The sequence below is a fragment of the Bombina bombina genome, chromosome 1 (genome assembly GCF_027579735.1).
Source record: "Bombina bombina isolate aBomBom1 chromosome 1, aBomBom1.pri, whole genome shotgun sequence".
In the NCBI taxonomy this organism is placed as follows: Eukaryota; Metazoa; Chordata; class Amphibia; order Anura; family Bombinatoridae; genus Bombina; species Bombina bombina.
In genome coordinates, this window is record NC_069499.1 from 380,791,881 (window position 1) to 380,802,717 (window position 10,837).

Genomic DNA, 10,837 nt, shown 5'->3' on the forward strand with positions numbered 1-10,837 from the left:
GCACTGGTTAACTCCATGCCCAAGAGGGTTAAGGCAGTGCTGGAAAATAATGGTGGTCACAGAAAATATTGACACTTTTTTGCCCAATTTGGACATTTCCACTTAGGGGTGTACTCACTTTTGTTGCCCATGGTTTAGACATTAATGGCTGTGTGTTGAGTTATTTTGAGGGGACAGCAAATTCACATTGTTATACAGGCTGTACACTCACTGCTTTACATTGTAGCAAAGTGTAATTTCTTCAGTGTTGTCACATGAAAAGATATAATAAAATATTTACAAAAATGTGAGAGGTGTACTCACTTGTGTGAGATACTGTATATATATACACATATATGTACACTCATACACATATTTCCTTCCCAGTCAAATACCTTGCAATATATCATACACCTTTTAACCTTTTAAAGAATCTAAAATATTTAAAATAAATATTATTTATCAGGTAGTGAAAATATAAGTGTAACACTTTATTTTAATGTACTTATGTTATTGATGGTGCAACTTTTTTAATCCTTACACTTTACGCTAGTTCTTCACCCGTGCAAACCTAATGTGCGCTAATTTAGTTTGTACTTAAGTGAACACATTTCCTTTCAACTTGTAATACGTGCGCAAGTTAGTGTTGTCGCGATACTGATCATCACAACCTGTGCTAACAATAGTGAGGCACTTCTAATCTATTCCAAAGAGTGCAATACAGCTGTCCAAAAGCTGGCAACATCACTAAAGTATATATGCCTCTTCTATCAAATAGTGCAAGCATATCTAAGCTCCATAATGGCCGCACTCAGTATGAACATGGAGATCTTTACCACCCAACCCCTCTAATGGGTTAAAATAGGAGAACAGTATTAAAGAGAGTTTGAGACACAGAAGGAAAAACAGTATCATGGTGAGTAGCAACAGGGGGGTTGCAGTTGGATGCAGAAATATAATTTCCTTTAACATTCATTTATTACAAATTATAGATTTCACCTATGAGACCAAATTCTTCCAATTTATACTCTATACTATCTAATGTTTATTCTTTGAATTCTCTGGAAATCTAGCAAATGGAGGATGTCATGATAAGGATGTGGACTGACCACAAGGTATAGGTTAAAAAAATATGACAACAGTAGCAGGCTGAATAAATCTTGTTATATGAACACTATAATTCATTTCATAGTTAACTAGTGGAAGATACAATTGACAAGGAAAATATTGTCCTTGCAAAGATTTCCAAAGGTGAGGGCATTCATGGAAAAACAATCAAACCCTCCACTGTTGTTCATCATGCAACATACTGTATGGGCAATTAAACCATTACAACTGAAACATTATAATTAATCAGCAATTACCATACTGCTCACAATTCTATTTATACATTTCCTTTGTTCCTCATGGGAAACAGGCAGGTAAATAACAGAAACTTTACACAGAAGCTCAGCTGCTGGAGAGTTAAGAAATTATGAGGAAGAAGTTGCACAAAAGTCATTATTTTAGTTTCCAGGCATATACCCTTATAAAGATTGTAAAACAGCAGGGTGCTTGTAATCTTCAGTAATCATTTCAATTGTAAAAGGCAATGCAAAACAATATTATTGTCTTTCCAAGTGACAGTTTAATACAAATGATAATAACTTGGGCAGTTAATTTTAGAGAAATATTTTAAATAATTTGGAAACAATGTCACACATACATATAACACAGAAAATATTTTAGATATTTTAAATCATAGAAATATGCACACACTTATATACAGTAAGGCACATTGAATGTTTTACCATGGGATTTTATCACCTATCTGGGTGTAAAGTAGAAGCAGCTCTCATTTAATGTTAAAAGCTCTCAAATCAGACAAATAAGATTAATTCTACTGCTACTAATTGTTACTCTACCTTTGTAACTGATCTATAAACTTTGAGGTTGCTACAATCTTACAGGAAATCTTAACCAATTATATGAGTTAAGCGAATTTAAATTACTAAAGATGGAAAATTATTGTAAAGAGAACAAATTCAAGATTTATTAACAAATAATCACCATTAGAGTCTATGGGGATTTTTGTTGATAAATAATTCAATACATTTTCCTAAAATATTGTAATAAACCCCAAAATATTTAGCACAAACTGTTATTAGATTAAAGTGTATTTTAGAAATTCTTAAAACAAAAATAGTGAACTAAGGATTTATTCATATTATACACCTTCCTATGTAGGACAGCAATGTCAGGTGCTTATATATGTAAACTGTTACATGAGGATTATTGTGCACTTCTTTTTTTTTTGCTTTTTTTATATCAATGTGGCTGAGTAACCCCACAACAATAACTTGTTAAACTGAAATAATGTTCTGCTGTACCTATTCTTAACAGATTGTAATGCGTCTCAGTCCGAGAAAGGGTTGTTGTTCCCGAAATATCACATATCATCAATAAATAGGAGATTGGTTAACCCTTTCATGGTGGGCCTAACTTAAATCACGCGATAGTGCATGCAATCGCGAGATTTCAATGATGGGATTGGGTCAGGGTGTGCATATGAATCTAGGCATACCTCCCAGACTGCAATCCAAATCAGGTAGCACTGTTGGCTTCAGTACAGCCAAACAGCTAGGATGTTCCATGCTGTCCTAATGGCGCTAAAGCCCATCACAGTTAGGACGGCATGGAACGGTGAAGATAAAAGATTGAGATTAAAATCCCTCATGTCTCAAAAGTAAATCAATAAAAAAAATTTGCGTAGGAAATTAGCACATCTAGGCAAGTATCCCTGCTTGCTTTTCCCCAGTAAAACTCCATATACATTGTTACCAATGCACAAGTGGATTCTGGGTAAGATATGCAACCTAAGCAGCAATCAGAAATCTATCTGCTACTGAAGAGTTCTAATAAAGAAACAGGCTTTATAGCAGTAATTTCTGTATTTGCTGCAATCACCCTATTAAGTGATCGCTGTGTTAAGACAGTATTTGAAGCAAAAGTCTGAGATTTTGCACATCTAATTTGCATATCTTACCCAGAATCCTCTTGTGCATTGGTAACAATGTACAGTACATAGAGTTTTACTGGGGAAAAGCAAGTGGGGATACTTGCCTAGATGTGCTAATTTCCTATGCAAATTTATATATATATATATATATATTTATATATACTGTATATATATATATATATATATATATATATATATATATATATTTATATATATATATATATATATATATATATTTATATATATATATATATATATATATATATATATATATATATATATATATATATATATATATATATATAAAACCTTAGACACTATGGTTCATAAGGGGCTTAACACAATACTGGATTTTGGACCTTCTTTTGGTTAAGACTTTCTGTGGCTAAGACTATATTAATATATTTCTAGTTTGGATCAGGATTTGTCGAGAACACTCTCAGTCCAAGTGAGATTTGGACATTTTTTTTTTTTTAACATTTAACAGGTTGGGACTTAATAGATTGATTATTATATCATATTGTACTCCATTTGGTACATGGAGACTTATTATATTCATTATATGTTCCATATTGTATCTATTTTAGATTTTAGATTCGCCACTTTGCAATTTTCCCAGTATAGTATTTCCATATATTATAATTTTTTATGTGAACGTGAATACATATGTGGAATCAATATGCCTAAATACATGGAGTCTGCATTGTTATTGTAGATTACAATGCATTGCAATGGCTTGTAATGTTTTGACAGCTGTCATCAAGTACCCGCCTTCTTTCCACTGACGCGTCATGGTGGGCCATGCCTGGATGATGTCAGTGATATGCGACAGAGATGTGGGCACAATGCTAAACATTTTTGGAAGCACTGCCTACATGATATGCATATATATTTAAGGTAATAAGGCTTTGGGAAATGTTTTGTCTGTGTTGGATTTGCTGTTATATTGTGATATTTGATAAAGAAACTGTAACGGTTCCAAAATGTCATGGATTTTATTTCTGTATAAATTAAACGTTAAGTTCTATAAAACTCTCCAGTGAGTGCTTTTCTTATGGATAATATTTGAATATTTTTTATGATCACCCTGGTAGCTGCTTTTGGATTATGGAGTGCATTCTACACAAATGGTATATGTGTTTATTTGTGTATATATGTATGTATATACATATATAAAAACATAAATACAAATATACATGTATATATATATTTGTATGTGTATGTATATATTTATACAGGTGAAACTCGAAAAATTAGGATATCGTGCAAAAGTTAATTTATTTCACTAATGCAACTTAAAAGGTGAAACTAATATATGAGATAGACTCATTACATGCAAAGCAAGATAGTTCAAGCCGTGATTTGTCATAATTGTGATAATTATGGCTTACAGCTCATGAAAACCCCAAATCCACAATCTCAGAAAATTAGAATATTGTTAAAATATGCAATATTCTAGACTCAAAGTGTCCCACTCTAATCAGCTAATTAAGCCATAACACATGAAAAAAGGGTTCCTGAGCCTTTAAATGGTCTCTCAGTCTGGTTCAGTATGAATCACAATCATGGGAAAGACTGCTGACCTGACAGTTGTGCAGAAAACCATCATTGACACCCTCCATAAGGAGAGAAAGCCTCAAAAGGTAATTGCAAAATAAGTTGGATGTTCCCAAAGTGCTGTATCAAAGCACATTGATAGAAAGTTATGTGGAAGGGAAAAACGTGTGGAAGAAAAAGGTGCACAAACAGCAGGGATGACCGCAGCCTGGAGAGGATTGTCAGGAAAAGGCCATTCAAAAGTGTTGGGGACTTTCACAAGAGCCACCACACACAGACGGATCCTGGACATGGGCTTCAAATGTCGTATTCCTCTTGTCAAGCCACTCCTGAACAACAAACAACGTCAGAAGCGTCTTACCTGGGCTAAAGAAAAACAGACCTGGTCTGTTGCTCAGTGGTTCAAAGTCCTCTTTTCTGATGAGAGCAAATTTTGCATCTCATTTGGAAACCAAGGACCCAGAGTATGGAGGAAGAATGGAGAAGCACACACTGCAAGATGGTTGAAGTCCAGTGTGAAGTTTCCACAGTCTGTGTTGATTTGGGGAGCCATGTCATCTGCTGGTGTTGGTCCACTGTGCTTCATTAAGTCCAGGGTCAACGCAGCCATCTACCAGGAGATTTTGAAGCACTTCATGCTTCCTTCTGCAGACGAGCTCTATGGGGATGCTGACTTCATTTTCCAGCAGGACTTGGCACCTGCCCACACTGCCAAAAGCACCAAAACCTGGTTCAATGACCGTGGGATTACTGTACTTGATTGGCCAGCAAACTCGCCTGACCTGAAACTCATAGAGAATCTATGGGGCATTGCCAAGAGAAAGATGAGAGACATGAGACTGAACAATGCAGAAGAGCTGAAGGCCGCTATTGAAGCATCCTGGTCTTCCATAACACCTCACCCTTGACACAGTCTGATAGTTTCCATGCCGCGCCTCATTGAGGCAGTAATTGCTGCAAAAGGGGCCCAAACCAAGTACTGAGTACATACAGTATGCATGCTTATACTTTTCAGAGGTCCGATATTGTTCTACAGGTATGTACAATCCTTGTTTTATTGATTGCATTTAATATTCTAATTTTCTGAGATTGTGGATTTGGAGTTTTCATGAGCTGTAAGCCATAATCATCACAATTATGACAAATCACGGCTTGAACTATCTTGCTTTGCATGTAATGAGTCTATCTCATATATTAGTTTCACCTTTTAAGTTGCATTAGTGAAATAAATTAACTTTTGCACAATATTCTAATTTTTCGAGTTTCACCTGTATATATTATATATATATATATATATATATATATATATATATATATACATACATATATATATACATTAATTAAGGAAGTACATTTATTAATTTAGCCTTCTAAAATAAATATTCTCACTAGGTAATTTACAAAAAATAGCAAGTCTAAAAGGAACATGGAAGCTAGAAAATAAGCAGCCAATGGGAAAGGGGAACAACATAAAACTTAATGCATTGTTACTGATGAATATCATGTGTTTATGCTAAGATTTTAAAGTGAATTAATAAGCTCAACTCATAATGTATGCAATTGACTCCTTCAATATAATTATGTGCCAAATACAGTATATACTTAACAGTAATATAAGATCAATACATATAGTAGTATAAACATAACACATCTGACTTTCCAGTTGACTTTTATAATCAAATCTGATCTAAAAAGTAATTAATTTGACCTTAACAGAAAGGTCAAATTATTTAAAAATTAGATCTATTTTGACCAACATAAGGCCAGATTAGAAGTAGAAACGTTAACTCCATTAGAAGTAAGCTTTTTTTATTATCAGTTGAAAGTAAACAGTTTTCGCTCTCACACTAACCCAACAAGCGCAAAAAGCCAAACTTAGAATATCGGGTGCGCGCTCACATATTCACCCTACTCGTGCAAAAACATGATTACATATTCTCAAGTGCTCTCACCCGACATGAAAATATGAATATTTTGCATTACAATGTTCTTTACTTAACAGAATTTGTTCATTTATTCATAAATAAATATTTCTATACATATCTGATGTTTTTTTTGGTACAATTTATGACTACACCTATATATATATAGATGATTATATATAGGTTTAGATTTATAGATATAGATATATATATATATAGGAATATCTATTTTAAAACACTTAGAGCATATTCCCATGTGTGCAGCACATAGGAATGTGAAATATTTACAGTAAATACACAGTTTAACACTTTATTAAATATGAATAATGCATAAATAAGTTTTTTTTTCATGTTTTACTCTAGCTCCAATGCACATATGTGTCTATATATGTGTACATAAGTATTTATGAGGGAAAAAAAGGAAAAAAATGTGCGAACACAAGGCTCCTCTATAAAAAAAGAAAAAAACTTAGCAACAAATACAAAACATATACAAATTAAAGGAAAGTCCAAATGAAGTCCTAGGGTGGGATATGCAGCTCTCTGTTATAGGATGGTCAGGATCCTGATGGTGCAAACAATCTGGAAGACGAAAACACAGAGGCGCCAAATGGCCTAGTACCATCAAACAAAAGTAATACAAATATAGCAAGTGGCTACTCATAAACAAATAGCACCAGATGGTGCTAATGGAGCAGGCTGGTACTTCTCAGTTGTCCAGCTAACTGTATAGAGGCAAACTGCTTCAGAGGTCAAATCCAAAATGGCCACCGGTATGGTTCCTATATAGATTGAGATAAAGGAACCACCATAGCCCAGTGCAATATCATTTGTCACACCTACTTGCTTTTGAGATGTAAGTGCTTTTGAGATGTAAGTGTGACATTATCATATAATATAGCACTTAACTTAGTCAAACTGTCAAAAATTGCTTTATGGTGCACATTAAATACAGTGACATCCAAACTGATTGCTTGGTTGGGAAAACTCCTTTATTCTGTATTGGTGGACAGTGACAAGCAAGAGACCAAACAGTTATTTTATCCAACAAATAACATCAGGTTTTAAGACAGGAAAAGGTTTGTTATCTAGTGTACTAACACACACACACACATATATATATATATATATATTTGTGCGTGTGTATACATGTATATATATAGAATTATATATGTGTTTGTGTATATATATATATATATATATATATACTGTATATATATATATGCCCTTTGTCTGCCTTTATTTTTTTAACATCTGATATCTCATATCTTAAAGCCTTTATAATTTGTGTCCAATATTTTATTTGAATTTTTTTTATTAGATGGTGTTATTATAATTGTAACTGTACTTTTGAATGTATTTTTTATGTATCTTGTGCAACTTTTTTGTTTTGCGAAACAGTTAACCAGAGCTCTGAGGATGTGGTACTATAAATCACGACTGCACTCAAGCGATTGCGTTTACTTTCAACTCGTAATACCAGTGGTAAACGGATGAACCCAAACATCAGTGCTAAAATCCCATCACCCATGCGCAAACGTTAGCACTCCATTTATAATCTGGCCCATAATAAGCAGGCTGGTAAACTGACTTCTCTAAACATAACTTTTGAATATAATAAGCAGCACCAGTAGACTTCAGCAAGTTAAAACGGCTTTATTATTCAGATATTTCAATCTTAAAAAAAAGCGATCTGTGGTGACAAAACAGTGCCTTAGGAATACACTCAATGAACGTGATGCTGACGCGTTTCAGCCCTTCTGGCCGTAGTCATAGCTATAGTTCATAATCCCCATTATTCTAATATACACCTGTGCATAATCGTGATTGGATAAAAACTTTATCCTGGGCGTATTCCTAATATTGGCACTTACCTACCATATTAACATTATAGCAACCTTTATAGTAATAAACACTGCATTAGACTTTTGAAAACATACATCAAGCTGCCAACCAATTACAATGGACATATTTAATAATAATTGTACTGCAAGATGCCCAAAATATTTCTAAAAACATAGCATGGTTATACTTTAATATTCCTCTAAGGTATTTTAAACCTTAAGCTAGTTACCTGACATCATATTTCATTCATTGCTTATTTATAATATGCATATAACAGTGTTACAATATGCAAACATAAGAGGGAGGTCCTTAGGACACAAATTTACTCCCAAAAATTAATTATATCATATTCAGAGTTTAACCCTGTAGGGACTCTTGTCTTCAATCTGTGTATCCAAAAGACCTCCTTCTTAGCTAGCAGGCTATCTCTATCCCCTCCTCTCTTTTTATACTTTACTTGTTCAATAATGATCCATTTTAAGGAGGCCACACTTTTATCATGAAAACTTTTAAAGTGTTGCACTAAGGGGGTTGTGATTTTACCTGCTTTAATATTTGTTATGTGCTCCCTTATCCTGTCACGAGCCTCCCGAGTAGTGAGACCTGTGTATTGTACCCCACATGTATCACAGGTTAGCAGTAAATGTAGGTACTTCTGCAGTTTAAGCATGAATAATGCCTAAAGCTTTCCCCTGTTACTGCACTTGAAAATCCCTCATTCTGTTGGAGGTGGCTACAAGCTATGCATTGTGCATAGCTGCACTTGTACACTCCAGTAAACCTGAGCCATGACGAATTTGCACCTTGACTAGAGGCTAATTGTGTGGGGGCAACAATGTTGCCTATTGTCAAGCCCTTTTTGAAGGCATATCTGCAACCTTTCGACACTATGTTCACTAATTCATTGTCTGCTGCCAACATATGATAATGCTTACGTATAATGTTGCAGACTTGATGGTATTGTGAACTGTACTGTGTGACGAAGGTGACACCTTCAAACACTTCTTTGTTGCTTTTGTTATTTCCAGAGAGAAAATCTTTTCTCTCTGATAGTGATATTGTGTTTCTGATTCGTGCAACCTCCCTTCTATTATAGCCTCTTTTACAGAGGCGTTCCTCCAAATCTCGTGCCTGTCTCACAAATTCTGCAATGAATGAAATATGATGTCAGGTAACTAGCTTAAGGTTTAAAATACCTTAGAGGAATATTAAAGTATAACCATGCTATGTTTTTAGAAATATTTTGGGCATCTTGCAGTACAATTATTATTAAATATGTCCATTGTAATTGGTTGGCGGCTTGATGTATGTTTTCAAAAGTCTAATGCAGTGTTTATTACTATAAAGGTTGCTATAATGTTAAAATGGTAGTTAAGTGCCAATATTAGGAATACACCCAGGATAAAGTTTTTATACAATCACGATTATGCACAGGTGTATATTAGAATAATGGGGATTATGAACTATAGCTACGACTACGGCCAGAAGGGCTGAAACGCGTCAGCATCACGTTCATTGAGTGTATTCCTAAGGCACTGTTTTGTCACCACAGATCGCTTTGTTTTAAGATTGAAATATCTGAATAATAAAGCCGTTTTAACTTGCTGAAGTCTACTGGTGCTGCTTATTATATTCAAAAGTTGTTCATCTGGGGATCGAGCAAGCACAGAAGGATCTTACAGCATAGCCGAATTACCAACAGCATTTGCACTTGCCAGTACTCACCCACAGAATGATCTAAAGAGGTGTGGCCAGCGGAAAGACTCACCGGTTACGTCAGACGCCGACCAGCTGATTGAGGAGAGTGCCCAGGAGGGGAACGGTACACTGAAGGAGGCGCGCAGAGGTCTCAGTTTGACTGCCAAAGAGTTTGCTTCATAATTTCAGGTACCCCCTGTGGACGGGCCGACTCCGACGCTGAGAAATTGTCTTTGGGCAGTGACACCGGGAGTGATTGAGCAGCTGGGTAAGAGAGTGGGGGGATTACTGTTTGAACTGTTTTATATCACATGCACAGGACTATTATGTATGTTCCCCCTATATATGGACACTAAACTGGTGCTCACGCAGAAAGTGACTTTTGATTCTCTAAACATAAACCTAATTGGCTGGACTTTGATTTTCTCTGTATTGAACTTGCACGAAACTTGAAACAGTATTACAGTACATGTTAAAAAAAATGTGGTTGCACATTTGCATTTTAATAAATTCTAAGTAATTATCTCTAAGTAAATTATTAACAGCTGTTCATACTAAACATTTTATACCTGAAGATTGGTGTGGCTAGGTATGCAATTTAGAACTTTTATGAGCTACTTTGTAAACTGGAAATAGCATATAAAAAAATTAAAAATCTCCATAGATTTTATATGTATATTTGTTATTAATACCAGCTCATAAAGTTTACAACTAAAATGTAAATTAGCCCTTTAGCATTGACTACCATTATTTTATTTATGGGCAGTCAACTCGCTATATTTCTAATAGCTGATAAACTATTTTTTTTTAACAACTTAGAATATGCTTGTCAATTAAA

At 34.6% G+C, this 10,837-nt stretch overlaps 1 protein-coding gene across 1 annotated transcript in view; it reads left to right on the plus strand.

Moving 5' to 3' along the window:
* Positions 1-10,837, plus strand: part of ARHGAP15 (Rho GTPase activating protein 15) — a 1,708,250-nt gene that overhangs the window by 659,475 nt on the left and 1,037,938 nt on the right. The gene's annotated exons all lie outside the window — the stretch shown is intronic.